This window comes from Carcharhinus amblyrhynchos, chromosome 21 (assembly GCF_965287045.1).
Source record: "Carcharhinus amblyrhynchos chromosome 21, sCarAmb.v2.hapA, whole genome shotgun sequence".
NCBI lineage: Eukaryota > Metazoa > Chordata > Chondrichthyes > Carcharhiniformes > Carcharhinidae > Carcharhinus > Carcharhinus amblyrhynchos.
The window spans coordinates 41598002-41606094 of record NC_137344.1 but is presented as its reverse complement, the minus strand read 5'-3'; positions in this window follow the sequence as shown (position 1 = coordinate 41606094).

Genomic DNA, 8093 nt, shown 5'->3' with positions numbered 1-8093 from the left:
GAAGATATTGAACACAGAAAGGGGTCATTTGGCCCAACTAGTCCATGTCCATGTCGTGCTCCATTTGAGTCTCCTCCCATCTTTTCTCATCTCAATCTGTCTATTCCCTAGCCTCTTAAACGTGTCGAGCCTCCTCGTAAATGTATCTATGCTAATCATAAAAATCTCTCTAAGTGGTTGTAAGTTTTGTGTCATTATATAGCTAAAGAAGGTTCTTCTGTAGCCAATTTTCAGTTGGTTTTCTTGCAGTGTTAATGTAAGCCTTACTTGTGACTAATAAATAAACTCAAAAAAACTTACAATAATCCATAGATTATCAACCTTTAGATCCTACCCCAAGTTCCTTTTTAAATGCAATCTCCATTCTGTTCTATCTATTTCATTTCAACATGGATCACACCAACTTGATTCATTCTCTTTCTCTCCAACCAATGTGAGATACTTCTATCCCTGGCACTGAGTAAGCAACACGTGTTTCAGGATTCTGATTCTTAGCTGCAAAGGAAACTATCCCCCAATTATAGGCTACCCCGTTACTACCACATTTCTATTCTACTCTTCCCCACCGTGAGCAGCCTTCTGAATTGTGGTATCTTAGTCTGCATTGTGGCTGTCCTCTCTGCAATCTATCTTCTGATACTCACAAGCAGCAAGTACCTTTGGACAGAATGACTGTCTGCAGGACTTGCCTCTCAACTTCTGCTAATTCCTGGCTACCCAGCTTGCTAAGTCACACCCTCCCTTTTCTTAATCTATGTTTTCCTTTGGGGGTGAGACTGTTTACTTGATAAAACTGTCCAGAAATTCTTACCCCTCTCATATGTGTGGGAGTCTCTCCAACTTCCATCCAGTTCAATGATTCTGAAGTACGGCGATGGAGACATTTCCTGATTTAACATTGACTCACAGCAGAGAAGATAGAGATGCAGAACAGGATTTCGCCCTGTTCTCCAAGTCCTAATCCATATTAGGCCACCAAACATACAACTCTTTCATTCAGGAGGCACCTGGAAAGTGACTCATCACAACTCTGTATAAGGAAGGAAGTGCATGATCATTGAGGGAGATTGATACTTGTCAGTATTCATCCAGTGACCGAATGAATTCGTGGCTCTCGTTTGTAGTCAGTAGAGTTTTGCTGACTCGAACGTCTCCGTGAAACCACATTTGATTAGCAATGAGCCAGCTGGGGTGGTTGAGTTCAGATTACAGGGCTGTGTATTTTATGATGTGAGTACAAGTTGATTCACTCTTGGCCTTAGCCAAGCCAAAGTTATGACTTGTGCTCAAGGAAATCGGATACTAAATAAATAGCTTTCATCTACTGACATAACTCAAAGTCCTCAGTTTTTAAAGAGATGTTGAACACAGTGCAACAACTGACAGTATCATTAACAACTTTATTGTGTTATTTTCATGACTCTTAAATCTCATTATGTTACTTTTATTCCCATTTCTCTTGTTTTAATTTTTTGTAATTCAGCTTCATCTTGAACTGAAACTCACTGTAATTTCTTTAATGTAGCTGATTTTGCAGGTGGATAGAAAAGCAAGAATGTTTGTTTTTTTATATGTGAAAGGCTTGTCACATTTGAGTGCATCATTGGAAAAATAAATCAGTTTCTGGTTGTGCACTTCACGTGGTAGAAACATTAGTGCATGCCTATGGGCAATATTGGATGTCACCAACAACACAGCACCAGTTTCAACAACTGGCATCTGTGTAGCTACACAAAATCCACAGTGTCTCCAAACTTTCTCCTGATAATTGACTCAATCAGCCAAACAAGGTGCCAGCAGTCAAGTCCCATCAAGCCCAACCAGACATTTTGCAAAGCAATCTCGGATGTACCGGATAATCTTACTCAGATTTTAAAATGTTTTCTACTTCTATAAATGAGAAATAACCATGCTAGTGATTCCCAAATGCATGTTGTAAACTTAATGCTGCAAATATAGCTGTTTTAAGCAAACCTCAATAATGCTGAAAGTTAAAGGTTAACCAGTCAATGTTTCATCAGATTGGGCTGCAGTTCATCATTCAAAAAAGTGAAATGTTAAAGATGCCATCTTGTTTTGGGTTAACTTTAATACTGTTAATATTGTTTTCATTTGATTTCTCATAACATTACAGGGACATTATTGCACATGATGAAAACAAAAGACATCTGCTTTTTGCAATGAACAATCATCATTTTTCAGTGGAAATATATCCCTGTTGTACCAAACTGAATTGTTGATGTTATGTTGACTGAAATTGGTTCAAAATTTCCACAACATGGCAGCATAGTGGCTCTAGCACTGCTGCCTCACCTGATGAAGGGGCAGCACTCCGAAAGCTACTGGCTTTTGCTACCAAATAAACCTGTGGACTTTAACCTGGTGTTGTGAGACATCTTACTGTGCCTCACAGCAGCAAGGATCCGGGTTCAATTTCCGGCTTGAGTCATTGGCTGTGCAAAGATGCATGTTCTCCCAGTATATATGTGGGTTTCCTCTGGATGCTCCGGTTTCCTTCCATATTCTGAAAGACATGCTGATTAGGTGCATTGACCATGTTAAATTCTCCCTCAATGTATCCAAACAGGCGTTGGAGTGTGGTGACTAGGGGATTTTCACAGTAACATCATTGCAGTGTTAATGTAAGCCTATTTGTGCCACTAATAAACTTATAAACTGTGCTGTTGTTTGTGCCATTCAGTGAGTACCAAGGAGAAGGTTACAGCATCAATGGTAGGCTGCAGTCTCTCATTATACACTCTTGTGAATGAGACATTGGAAGAAATAGAGAGAACACATAAAGGAAGCTAGAGATAAAGTGAGAGTCACACAAAGGGAGAAACAAAGATAGAGAGAGAAAGAGAGAGTGAGAGAGAGAGACACACAAAAGGGAAGGAAAGGCATACAAGGGCAGGACAAAAAACCTCCATGTAGAATAAGGAATTTTGTCAAGACAGTTGGATTCATTCATTAATTATTGAAAGAGGAATATTAGAATTGCACTTCAAAATATACTAAGGCTGGGAAACTACACAGAAGAAGGCTATTTGGCTGGCTCTTCAACCAGAAAATTCAATATCCATCACCAAGAGTGATTCTGCCAAGGCCACTCAACTCTTGGCCTCATTACAACCTTATTTCAAACATGAATAAAAGAGCTGAACTTGAAGTGAGGTGAGAGTGACTGCCACTGATATCAAGACAGCATTTCATAGAGTATTGCATCAAGGAGCTTCAGCAAAACTGATGTCAGCAGAAATTCTCTTTGATTTGATTTATTATTGTCACATGTATTAGGAGATAGTGGAAACTATTTTTCTTGTACACTATGCAGTCAAAACGTACTGTCCAGAGAATACATTGGGAGAAGGAAAGGATAGGGTGCAGGATGTAGTGTTTCAGTTACAGGTTGAGTGAATAGAAAGATCAGCTTAATATGGGATCACTCAAAAGTCTGATGGCAGTAGGGAAGAAGCTGTTCTTGAGTCTGGTGGTGTGTGTTTTCAGACTCTTGCATCTTTTTCCCGATGGAAGAGGTGGAAGAGAGTATGTCCGGGGTGAGTGGGGTCCTTGATTATGCTGGCTTCTTTCCCAGCAGGAATTGTAAACGGAATGAATGGAAGCTGATTTGTGTGATGGGCTGGGCTACATTCACAACCCTTTATATACAAAACCACTTCAGCTGCTCCATCAATGAATTTGGCTCTATCATTAGGTCAGAAATAGAGATGTATCGTTGAAGATTGCACAATGCTCCACACCATTTGCCACTCCTCAGATACTTCGGCTGTCTATGTCCAATTGCATAATATTTAGGCTGGGGCTGATAAGTGCTAAGTACTATTTGCATCAAACCAGTATCAGGCAATGATTACCTCCAACAAGAAGGCTCAACTATCTCCCCTTGTCATTCAATGGCATCACCATTGCTAAATGTCTTACTATCATCTTCCTTGGGGTTACCATTGACCAGAAACTGACTGGACCAGCCATATAAGTATTGTGGCTACAAGAGCAAGTCAGAGGCTGGGAACTCTGTAGAGGTAACTGCCTCCTGACTCTCCAAAGCATGCCCACCATCTACAAGGCACAGATTAGGACTGTGATGGAATATTCTCTACTTGCTGGATGAGTGCAGCGCCAAGAACACTTCAGATGCTTAACTCCAACCAGGGCAAAACAAACTGCTTGATTGTCGCTCCTTTCCACCACCTTGAATATCCACACCCTCCACCACAGTGGCAACAGTGTGTACCATCTACAAGGTGCAATGCAGCAACTCAACAAGGTTCCTGCCAAATCTACCACCTAGAGCAACAAGGGCAATCAGTGCAAGGGAACACCACTACCTGTATGTTCCCTTGCAATCCACTCACCATCCTGAATTGGAACGATATCAACATTCCTTCACTAACACTGGGTCAAAATCCTGGAACTCCCTTCCTAACAGGGTTGAGGGTGTACCCACACTACACGGACTGCAGTGGTTCCAGAAGACAGCTCGCTAGTGCTCTCTCAAGGGCCATTAGAGATGGATTATAAATGCAGGCCTGGCCAACGATGCCCATATTCCATGAAAGAATAATTTTTAAAATTGCATCTTCATGTTTCACTCACCCAAGTGTCAGTGAACCTTGCCCCAATCACACAGGTAAAATTAATTCAAATTAATATTTAATTCATTCATTTATTCATTTAAATAATGACCTTCAAACATAAACTTCAAATAAATGTTGTGTTTTAAAGTTCACCACACAAATGAAGTTTATGCATTCTTTAGACTGCATTTGTTTAGAAAGCACAAATATAAAAATGTTAAAGTTTTTTAAGATCGTTTACCTAATAAGCACACTTGGGAAATGGGTGATGCTGGTTGATGAAAAGCCCATTGTGTGTTTTCATTCAGAAAGTGGTAGAGATGGGATGTTGAGGTGTCATGAGATACATGGGAGTGAGCGGTGCTGAGGGAAATTAGTGCACTAGACTGAAGGTTCACCCAAGCAGCAAATAACCTAGTGCCACTCCAGGGATTCCCAATTTGCTGATTTGATTTTTGTGCAGGACTCAAGACATTAGCATCTTGTCGGTTTATTTATTCTTACTATTTATCCTTGACCCATCAGTCATTCCAACGCCTTATGGGCCCCTCAGATCTCTTCCTGAGATCTGAAGTCCTCCATTCGTGTACTGCAATTGCTGGATGCAATACAGACATGGGGACTTCAGCGAGGAAGGCATGCAATCTCCCGAGAAGGCATGCAATCACGAGGATAATTGCAGAGGCTGTGAAGGACACAAATATGCATATAAACGGGCAGTTGAGACCAAGCACCCTTCACCGACGGACATCACCAGCCAAGAATGGGTGAGTAAATAGATATAGTGATTATCACTTGAAGAATTTAAACCACTAGAGTCCAACATTGGTAGCTTTAATTTAAATAAACCGGCTCATTTAAGTACATAGCAAAGATCAAGAACAAGAGTATGACATTGCAGGAATGGTTTAGTGAAAATATTCGGTATGTAATTTATAGTTTTAGTCACCATGCTTCATACCTTTTTCATATTGCTTTGTTTTGTTTTCAATATCTTTGGGTCAGTTAGCCCAGTTGGCTGGATGGCAGACTTTTAATGCAATACCAACAATATGGATTCAATTCTTATAGCAGCTAAGGTTATTCTCAGCCTTGACCCTAACCTGTGGTGTGGTGATCCTCAGGTTAAATCACCACCAGTCAGCTCTCCCCTTCAAAGGGGAGAGCAACCTATGGTCATCTGGGACTATGGGCACTTTAATACCTTGGGCATCATCACAGATATCTTGCGTGCTATTTTATAGTTGAAAGTTGAAATGTAGTACTACATCCAATATGTTTACTTTATTATAAAGTGGACATAGCCAGGTTCTAAAGGTAGGGGGAGCGGGCACATAAAAATGGTGCCATGATGCATCCCAAATAATTTTAAATTCATTATACATTTTTACTTTGTATTTAAAATCAAAACATAACAAAAACATGTGTGTTATTTAATTATTTTACATTTTAAATGTAAAATGAAAACAAAAGGGAAATAAAACCTCTCCCACAAAACCAAGTGTTAGAAGACTACTGCAGGGGGACATTACCTCCCTACCCCAGCTGTATGACCGTGAAACTCACAGCGCCTGGTGGCAACTCTGATACTGAGGAGGAGGTCTGTGATCTTGCTCCGGTAACGAGGGGAGGAACGGTAATTAATCCCACTGACTGATTTAAATCCTTCACACCAGGGGAAAGACATCAAATCCTAGTGTGGCTGGGAAAATTCCAGCAATGGAGTGCAAATGCCAAATTTTGGTATTATCATCGTTCCACAAGATATTCACGGTATTAGATATAGCTAACGAGTTCTAGTCCATCCCCTTGAACTTTAACTCACAGGATAAATTTTTCTTCACAGTAGGCACTAAGCAGTATACATGGACTAGACTCCCACACGGTTTCCATAATAGCCTGGTCATATTTCACCTAGCAATGAGCAATTTCTAGAACAGTTGGAACTCTCGAAAGGGAGCACAATCTTACAGTATGTGGACTATATTTTGATAGCCTCTGAAACTAAAGAAGAACATCAGACAGCATTATACTCGATCTTGAAGCACTTAGAAGATCAAGAGTTAAAGGCAAATCTGGAAAAGGTCCAAATAGGAAAAACATATCTGGGATGTTTAATATCGCAAGGGATCAAGGAGATGCCCGTGGACAGGAAAGCCACCATATAGCAAATGCCTAGGCTGGTGACCATCCAAGGGGTAAGGAAGATTTTGGATTTATTTAATTATTGCAGCAACTTTATGCCAGAATTTGCTAAAGTGGGAGGCAGTGCTCCTCCCCCACCCCCGGCATTGTATGAGACATGAGAGAGAACCCCGCCAAAGGAAGGTTAGATGAAGGAAGACCACATATATGTGGGAATGTAGATGAGGGAGCAGAGGAAAGTAGAATAAAGGAGGTGCCCATAGAGGCACTGGAGGAGACCCTGTTTGTGGAAGAGTCACAGAAGTATGTAGATGGGTCACCGCGAACGGGATGGACTTACAAGTGGTCCGAGCAGGAAGAGTAGGGGGAGGTATGTCAACACAAGTGGCGGAACTGGTAGCCCTGACATAAGCTTTTACTGAGGTGTGGGGAGAACATTTATACCGATAGTGGATATGTATTTGGAATTGTGCATGACTGTTTGAGGGAGAAAAGGATTTGTCAGAACAGGAGGCACCCGAATCAAACATGGTCAAATTTATTAGAGGCCAGTGAGCTCCCATCAGTAAAGGGTTAAAAAGAAACAAGCTGACTCCGTATGGTACAGAGAAAGAGAGAGAGGGCGTAATTGTGTGATCGAGAGCCTCATGTGATGTAATAGGTATAGCCAATCAAAGTGAATTGCTTCAAGTTTAATAAATTACGTAGGGATCGGACAGAGATTTGAGTTCTGCCATGTGGGAAAGGAGGAATTACATTACATCTGAAAAGTTATAAGGAGAGATGCCTGGGGAACCACTGTTAGGTGCCAGGTGTATCTCCCAAAAGCTTTTGAATAAACTTGCTGTACTTTGACTCACAATTAGTCTCAGAGTTATCTTTACCTACAACAGAGGCAATGGGAGGTCTGATTGCACACATGTCATTTGCTGCACTATGCAGTTGGCCACTCTACTTTTCTCATGGAAGAAATATCAACAAAGGCTAGCATGTCACTTGTGCTAGAGGTGAACTCATCCAATTTCTACACGATGGCACACATTTCATATAGAATGCTTTCCAGAATATTGCATATCCTTTGCTGTTACTCAAGAAGTATTCTGTTTATCAACCAAGATACAGCATCTGGGTCCAGCTGAGCAGAGCTTGGCAAATCGCCTGGAATATCCACTGCTGTCCTTGATTCCACCATTTGCTCATGCTCCTTTGTAAAGTGTGATTCACCATTTGAAAACCCAGCTATCTCTCTCACTCACCCCTGGAAATATCTGTGCTGGTGCATGGCCTGCATAAATTCTGTGATGGAGAACACTTAGAATGAGTAAGCTCCTCGTCATTATCATGGGTGAC